The sequence below is a fragment of the Poeciliopsis prolifica genome, unplaced genomic scaffold, assembly GCF_027474105.1.
Source record: "Poeciliopsis prolifica strain line A6 unplaced genomic scaffold, Auburn_PproV2 SCAFFOLD147, whole genome shotgun sequence".
Lineage (NCBI taxonomy): Eukaryota > Metazoa > Chordata > Actinopteri > Cyprinodontiformes > Poeciliidae > Poeciliopsis > Poeciliopsis prolifica.
The window spans coordinates 477,509-486,945 of record NW_026562522.1 but is presented as its reverse complement, the minus strand read 5'-3'; positions in this window follow the sequence as shown (position 1 = coordinate 486,945).

The window sequence follows — 9,437 nt, the reverse complement described above, 5'->3', positions numbered from 1 at the left end:
TTGAACAATTCCAATGTTGATCTCAGTGAAAGAAGTCAAAAATAAGTCTCAGACGAAAAAAGCTTTCTCTCACTGAAATAAGTCAAAAATGCACCACTTTGTAATTTTCTGCAAATTCATGAAAGTTCAGCTATATAATCTTTGAAACAGCATAAAAGTACTGAGAAGCAGTGTATTTTAGTGTTTTGAACAATTCCAGTGTAGATCTCAGTGAAAGAAGTCAAAAATAAGACTAAGACAAAAAAAGCTTTCTCTCAGTGAAATAAGTCAAAAATGCACCACTTTGTAATTTTCTGCAAATTCATGAAAGTTCATTTATAATCTTTGAAACAGCATAGAAGTACTGAGAAGCAGTATATTTTAGTGTTTTGAACAATTCCAGTGTAGATCTCAGTGAAAGAAGTCAAAAATAAGACTAAGACGAAAAAAGCTTTCACTGAAATAAGTCAAAAATGCACCACTTTGTAATATTCTGCAAATTCATAAAAGTTCAGCTATATAATCTTTGAAACAGCATAGAAGTACTGAGAAGCAGTATATTTTAGTGTTTTGAACAATTCCAGTGTTGATCTCAGTGAAAGAAGTCAAAAATAAGATTAAGACGAAAAAAGCTTTCTCTCAGTGAAATAAGTCAAAAATGCACCACTGTGTAATTTTCTGCAAATTCCTGAAAGTTCAGCTATATAACCTTTGAAACAGCATGGAAGTACTGGGAAGCAGTAAATTTTAGTGTTTTGAACAATTCCAGTGTAGATCTCAGTGAAAGAAGTCAAAAATAAGACTAAGACGAAAAAAGCTTTCTCTCAGTGAAATAAGTCAAAAATGCACCACTTTGTAATTTTCTGCAAATTCATGAAAGTTCAGCTCTATAATCTTTGAAACAGCATAGAAGTACTGAGAAGCAGTGTATTTTAGTGTTTTGAACAATTCCAGTGTTGATCTTAGTGAAAGAAGTCAAGAATAAGACTAAGACGAGAAAAGCTTTCTCTCAGTGAAATAAGTCAAAAATGCACCACTTTGTAATTTTCTGCAAATTCCTGAAAGTTCAGCTATATAATCTTTGAAACAGCATAGAAGTAGTGAAAAGCAGTATATTTTAGTGTTTTGAACAATTGCAGTGTTGATCTCGGTGAAAGAAGTCAAAAATAAGACTAAGACGAAAAAGCTTTCTCTCAGTGAAATAGTCAAAATTGCACCACTTTGTAATTTTCTTCAAATTCATGAAAGTTCAGCTTTATAATCTTTGAAACAGCATAGAAGTACTGAAAGCAGTATATTTTAGTGTTTTGAACAATTCCATGTTGATCTCAGTGAAAGAAGTCAAAAATAAGACTAAGACGAAAAAATCTTTCTCTCACTGAAATAAGTCAAAAATGCACCACTGTGTAATTTTCTGCAAATTCATGAAAGTTCAGCTTTATAATCTTTGAAACAGCATAGAAGTACTGAAAGCATATTTTAGTGTTTTGAACAATTGCAGTGTTGATCTCGGTGAAAGAAGTCAAAAATAAGACTAAGACGAAAAAGCTTTCTCTCAGTGAAATTAGTCAAAAATGCACCACTTTGTAATTTTCTGCAAATTCATGAAAGTTCAGCTTATAATCTTTGAAACAGCATAGAAGTACTGAAAAGCAGTATATTTTAGTGTTTGAACAATTCCAGTGTTGATCTCAGTGAAAGAAGTCAAAAATAAGACTAAGACGAAAAAATCTTTCTCTCACTGAAATAAGTCACAAATGCACCACTTGTAATTTTCTGCAAATTATTGAAAGTTCAGCTTTATAATCTTTGAAACAGCATAGAAGTACTGAAAAGCAGTATATTTTAGTGTTTTTAACAATTGCAGTGTTGATCTCGGTGAAAGAAGTCAAAAATAAGACTAAGACGAAAAAAGCTTTCTCTCACTGAAATAAGTCAAAAATGCACCACTTTGTAATTTTCTGCAAATTCATGAAAGTTCAGCTATATAATCTTTGAAACAGCATAGAAGTACTGAGAAGCAGTATATTTTAGTGTTTTGAACAATTCCAGTGTTGATCTCAGTGAAAGAAGTCAAAAATAAGACTCAGACGAAAAAAGCTTTCTCTCAGTGAAATAAGTCAAAAATGCACCACTTTGTAATTTTCTGCAAATTCATGAAAGTTCAGCTCTATAATCTTTGAAACAGCATAGAAGTACTGAAAGCAGTATATTTTAGTTTTTGAACAATTTCCAGTGTTGATCTTAGTGAAAGAAGTCAAGAATAAGACTAAGATGAAAAAAGCTTTCTCTCACTGAAATAAGTCAAAAATGCACCACTTTGTAATTTTCTGCAAATTCATGAAAGTTCAGCTATATAATCTTTGAAACAGCATAGAAGTACTGAAAAGCAGTATATTTTAGTGTTTTGAACAATTCCAGTGTTGATCTCAGTGAAAGAAGTCAAAAATAAGACTAAGACGAAAAAACCTTTCTCTCAGTGAAATAAGTCAAAAATGCACCACTTTGTAATTTTCTGCAAATTCATGAAAGTTCAGCTTTATAATCTTTGAAACAGCATAGAAGTACTGAAAAGCAGTATGTTTTAGTGTTTTTAACAATTGCAGTGTTGATCTCGGTGAAAGAAGTCAAAAATAAGACTAAGACGAAAAAAGCTTTCTCTCACTGAAATAAGTCAAAAATGCACCACTTTGTAATTTTCTGCAAATTCATGAAAATTCAGCTCTATAATCGTTGAAACAGCATAGAAGTACTGAAAAGCAGTATATTTTAGTGTTTTTAACAATTGCAGTGTTGATCTCGGTGAAAGAAGTCAAAAATAAGACTAAGACGAAAAAAGCTTTCTCTCAGTGAAATAAGTCAAAAATGCAACACTTTATAATTTTCTGCAAATTCATGAAAGTTCAGCTTTATAATCTTTGAAACAGCATAGAAGTACTGAGAAGCAGTATATTTTAATGCTTTGAACAATTCCAGTGTTAATCTCAGTGAAAGAAGTCAAAAATAAGACTAAGACGAAAAAAGCTCTCTCAGTGAAATAAGTCAAAAATGCACCACTGTGTAATTTTCTGCAAATTCATGAAAGTTCAGCTTTATAATCTTTGAAACAGCATAAAAGTACTGAGAAGCAGTATATTTTAATGTTCCCAAATGACTCATGTCACATCCTCCCATATGTCCAATTTAAATCCACAAAAGTGAATTTTTCAGCAAAATATTCTATTTTCAGCCTTATGAACTTTTAAACAGGATAGAAATGCTGGGAAGCAGTAGTTTTTTGTGGTTTGAAGCATGAACAAAGTCTAATTTCTGTGTTTTGTTAAAAAAAATGAGAGAAGTGAGATAAGTGAAAAAAAGCACATATGTGAGTTTTTCAGCAGTACATTCAACTTTCAGCTTTATATTCTTTGAAAAACCATAGTAATGCTTGGAGGCAGTGAATTTAAAAATGCACAAATGTGACTTTTTCAGCACTTCATTCAACTTTTTTTATAATCTTTGAAACATCATAGCATTGGAGTGCACCCAACCGGTCCCCATGTGTTTTGTGGAATTGTAGAAGGCATTCCGCGTCCCTCAGGGAGCTCATACGTGATTTGCGACTGGTAAACGTCTTGTGCGAAATTCGGTTCCCCTGTGAAAATTTGTTCCCCCTGTGTTGGGAGCGCGCATTGCAGCCAGAGAGGTGGATCTGACCAATTTTACTGTGCTTTCTCGGTAAAAGCAACTCATATAATCATGTCAAGGTTGTAAAATTCAGTTTAATTGGCAGTGTAATTGTAAAATAATTAAATAAATAAGGTCTTTTTACGCTGTTTGGTGTTATTTTAAATGCCAAGAGACTTGGTCTTTCTCCAACCTTTGTCACTTAAGCCTGAAAGAAATAAAAGTCAGTTACCAAATGCAGTTTTCCAACATGTAGTGTGTATTTATAATTTCTCATTGTTGACATAAGAGGATGGAAGCTGCTGATAGCAGGGCACAAAAATTAAGATTTCCTAAAAAGATGAGAGTGTCGACTTTCTGGTAAATCCTGTTCTAATGTAAAATATGGCAGATTACTGGATTGAGGAAATTTCTATTATACTATTTGCTATCACATCATTTTTGGAGAATTTGGAAACAGTTGCTCTTTATCCCCCAAAGTTATGGGGGAGGAGAGGAGAGAATGGATATTTCAGCTGTCTGAAATAATCTGTCCCCCCTCCATAAAATGGGAACAAATTAATTCACCAAGTCTTTAACTGTGTTCATTCCTTTCATCATCAACAACAAATCCTGTGATTTTGGCATTTGCTCTTTATTTGACAAAGTTATGAGGGGACAATATATTTTAGCCACCTGAAATAATCTGTTCCCCCTCCAAAACATGGAAACAAATTAATTCACCAGAAAGTCTTTGTGCTTATTCTTCTCTTCATTAACAACAAATCTGCGCCATATGTAACCTTTTTAATTATGATGGCTTTTCATCAGTACTCTGCGTTGTGTGAATATGGGACCAGGAGACAGGATGAGACAAAATGTAGTTTATCTGTATGAAACAGAATATAAAATAATCAGGAACCAGGTTCATCACAGGCAGTACAGCACCTCGCGCCCATCTCTCATGAACTGGCCAACGGCCGTATTTCATATATTAACATTAGACAGAATTACAAGGAAATAAAACAATAAGTAAATGAAACAATATCTACCTGTATGAAAAAGAATATAAAATAATCAGGGGCCAAGTTCATCAAAGGCAGTACAGCACCTTATGAGGAATAGTATTTTATGTTAGCAACAAACTAACAGAATATTTTACAGGACTGTTACAATGTTCTCAGAGAACCTACCTAACACCCATCTCTCATGAACTGGCAACGAGATATCTGCGTTCACTATATTTAACGTTGCCAACCACCAGGAGGGGTTGCTGTTTCACCCATTACACCTGAACCCAAACTTGGAAGTAATGACAAGTGGAATTCTATACAACATTAACTATGTTACACGTAGAAATGGTCAGACAAACAAAACGACTATAAAACAATGTTTGATGATAGTGAGGAGAGATGAACTTCAGAGTTCCTTTTAACTCCAGAATATTGTAAAGTATGTCGTATTTGGGCTGATAAGTCACAACAGTCTTCAAATGATCACCTAGGAGTCTTCAAATAAATGTTTAACAGAACTGAACAGTTTACTTTAGAGAATTTTTTCATTTAACTTTTTGCAATTTCTCAAACAGTGGCCCTTATACTCTTCCGTAGGTATTATAATGAGACATCGAATAATTATAAATAATTTCAGATTATGTTTTATGTCTCTGTTTAGTCATGAACATTATATTTATTTGTTAAACAACATTACAGTAAATTCCACTATAAGGATAGTTTTATAAAAAATTCCCTTCTCACCCACCGCGGGTGGTTCTTATCCTCTGAGCTCGGGTCCTCCACCAGAGGCCTGGGAGCTTGAGGGTTCTGCGCAGTATCTTGGCTGTGCTAAGGACTGCACATTTCTGGACTGAGATGTCTGATGTTGTTCCTGGGATCTGTTGTAGCCACTGCTCCAGTTTGAGGGTGACTGCCCCGAGGGCCCCAATGACCACAGGCACCATTGTGGTCTTCACCTTCCAGGCCCTCTCCAGTTCCTCCCTGAGGCCCTGGTATTTCTCCAGTTTCTCGTGCTCCTTTTTCCTGATGTTGCAATCACTTGGTATTGCTACATCTACCACAACGGCTTTCCTCTGTTGTTTATCCACTACGACAATGTCTGGTTGGTTCGCCATTACCATTTTGTCTGTCTGGATCTGGAAGCCCCACAGGATCTTAGCTCTGGCATTCTCCACCACCTTTGGGGGTGTTTCCCACTTTGATCCCGGGGTTTCCAGTTCATATTCTGCACAGATGTTTCTGTACACTATGCCTGCCACTTGGTTATGTCGTTCCATGTACGCTTTCCCTGCCAGTATCTTGCACCCTGCTGTGATGTGCTGGACTGTCTCAGGGGCCTCCTTGCACAACCTACACCTTGGGTCTTGTCTGGTGTGGTAGATCTGGGCCTCTATTGCTCTGGTGTTTAGGGCCTGTTCCTGGGCGGCCAGGATGAGGGCCTCTGTGCTGTCCTTGAGTCCAGCTTTTTCCAGCCATTGATAGGATTTACTGATATCAGCCACTTGGGTTATTTGCTGGTGGTACATCCCATGTAGGGGCTTGTCCTCCCATGATGGTATCTCTGGCACCTCAACCTCCATTCCCTGTTGTCTGAGACATTCACTGAGCACATTGTCTGTTGAGGCTTTGTCCCTGATGTATTTATGGATCTTAGTTGTTTCGTCCTGGATAGTGGTTCTCACACTCACTAGTCCTCTGCCTCCTTCCTTGCGGCTCGTGTACAGTCTCAGGGTGCTGGATTTGGGATGGAACCCTCCATGCATGGTTAGTAGCTTTCTAGTCTTAATATCTGTGGCTTTTATCTCCTCCTTTGGCCAGCTAATTATTCCAGCAGGGTATCTGATTACTGGCAAGGCATAGCTGTTTATCGCACGGATTTTGTTCTTGCCATTGAGCTGGCTTCTCAGGACATGCCTTATTCATTGGAGGTATTTAGCTGTGGCTCCTTTCCTTGTGGCCTCATCGAGGTTGCCATTTGCTTGTGGTATACCTAGGTACTTGTAGCTGTCCTCTATGTCTGCTATTGTTCCTTGTGGGAGTGAGACTCCTTCTGTGCGGATCACCTTCCCCCTCTTTGTGATCAGCCGACCACACTTCTCTAGTCCGAATGACATCCCAATGTCCGTGCTGTAGATCCTGGTGGTGTGGATCAGTGAGTCGATGTCTCGCTCACTCTTGGCGTACAGCTTGATGTCATCCATGTATAGAAGGTGACTGATGTTGGCCCCATTTTTGAGTCTGTATCCGTAGCCAGTCTTGTTGATAATTTGGCTGAGGGGGTTCAGGCCTATGCAGAACAGTAGCGGGGACAGAGCATCTCCTTGGTATATGCCACATTTGATGGACACTTGTGCAAGTGGTTTGCAGTTGGCTTCAAGGGTGGTTTTCCACAGCCTCATCGAGGCTATATATATATTTGCCCTTTTAGCAAAAAAAGGAAAAGATTACTTAACCACACAGTAAGACATCCTTAGTTAGCATAAAGTAGCATGTATGTAAACACTGAAAGTGTTTCATCGAAATATAATTCATCTCTAATTATTAGATGCTATTAACAAAGTACTTACAGATATTAAAGTGTATTTATTTTGAGATTTAAGATTTATTAAAATGTTCACAGAACCTATTTGAAAATACTAGCAAAAGTACAACTTCACAAAAGTATTGTTTGTATATATTTGTAATATATTTTTAAAATGCACATTCAAAAATCTACATTTATACATGCAAAGTGTCATTTTATAATAATTATCCAAAGTATAACGTTAATAATATAATTAGAATTTTAAGTACTGTATATCTTAGAAAGTGTACCACAAACAATAGAAATGCATTTTTAAGAACATGCTTCTACTTTTAAAAAATTTATACTTTTAGCATAGTCTAAACTATTTCCACTTTATAATGTACTAAAAATGTACTCCAGAAAAATACAGCATCTTCAAAATATACTCAACTATACTATTTTTTAACCACGGTCTCCTTGGTTTTTTCAAGAAATCTGTGGATATGCTGTTACTTGAATTATTTAAGCCTGCCTCTTTCAGCTGCACCTTCTGAGCCTGGTTTGATCTTCATAAAACATATAAAGCCACGAGGAACTGATGACGGCATCTCAAGCCTGGCTTCATGGCTTATCCTCGATTTCAGAATCCCATTTTTGTGAAACAGTTTCCTGGCCTTTTAACATAGGTTAAACAAGCTTGATCGTTGATAAGGTGATCATAGGATCACCTTATCAACGATCAAGCTTGTTGGTAGCAGCATGTTAAGATGTTTTGTTATTGGCATTGCACAATAAAAACGGACTACCTCTATGTTCTTGAACTTTTCAAATAGAAACAGACCCCTTAAATAAACTTGAATATTACTGAATAAGTGAAAAATGTTACATATATTAAGTACACAGATGGATGTTTGAAACCCTTTATTTCTATCAATTACAATTTTCCACTGACAGCTACTTAAAGCATGATGTTTAAGAGTATTACAGACCAATAAAAAGCTATTTTTAAAATCAGAAAAGAGGGCACAATAAGAAATATGTTTGGTGCCTGTTTTAAAGGTTGATATTTTCAGAAGTGATTTATACAAATGTGTGCTTAAATCCAGACCTAAATGCAGCAGCCAGGAGACATAGATCAGTTGTGGATATTTAATAAAAAAAAAAAAAAAACAACTTATAAAACATAGAAAGTCCAACAGGAAAATCCAAAACAAGGCCTAACTGGAGACATAAGGAGAACACAGGGAAGCTGAGGAGAGTAACAAGATGAACTGGCAACTACTGTCTGAAAGAGAGTCTCTTAAATAGTAGGAAGGCAAAATCTGAACAAAGACCAGGGCTGATGAGTAAATTGATTGCAGGCAGATAGAGAAGAAGGGGAGGAGAATGTGACAAAGGAGAGTGAGGCAAGAAACAGGAAATAATTCTAACATTAAGTATAACTTAGACTAAAGAAACATAAACAGGCAAAACATTCCTATAATCATTAAGGAAGAACAGAAATGGGAAAACACTGCAAACTAAGGAACACCAAAAATCCAAAACCAAACTAAAAGCTACTTTCAATCTGACATACAAGTCTCATTGGGACACATATTCTAATTTATTGGATATGAATAGATGGTACACATAGTATCTTTCAGGAGCATGATTAAAAGCCCAAATATATTAAGAGATTTATACAAGTGATATGTAAATATGTAAACTTCTAAGCTCCACTGTGGCTACTCATGGTGGCATTGGATAACATAAAATTGTGGTGGATATCCTTCATGCCATCTTTGGCCACCTCTGTGACATTCTTCTATACTTGCTCTGTGAGTGCAAGAGCCAAAAGCACATAGCACAGGGAAAGGTAATGGACTGATATTTTCTGAACCTACATAAAAAGAAAACCACAGACAACGTTAATTTTAATAAATTCTTCTGCAGAAGGAGAAAACACAGAAGAGCTACTTCTTCCAGCAACTTTCCCATTTGTTCTGCCTTCTGTCTTCAGAACTGGTCTTTTATTGAAGGAAAGAAAGGGGGGCTCTCCTGATAAGGAATGGGGGAAGCACAGGATGCAACTCAGTTTTACGACTGAGAAGTATCTCAGACGTTGTCCTAAAGCCGCTAAAACATGCTGGAGGTTAAAGAAAGGTTACACACCTTAGCAAATTCCTTTTCTCACTGGGGTGATAAAAAACTAAACTAACTTTTATAGGAAGAACAAACTGGTAACTACTTATGTAAGAATAAGAAAACATAATTATTCTAACATTTCCCCCTGTTTATAATTCTTACACAAC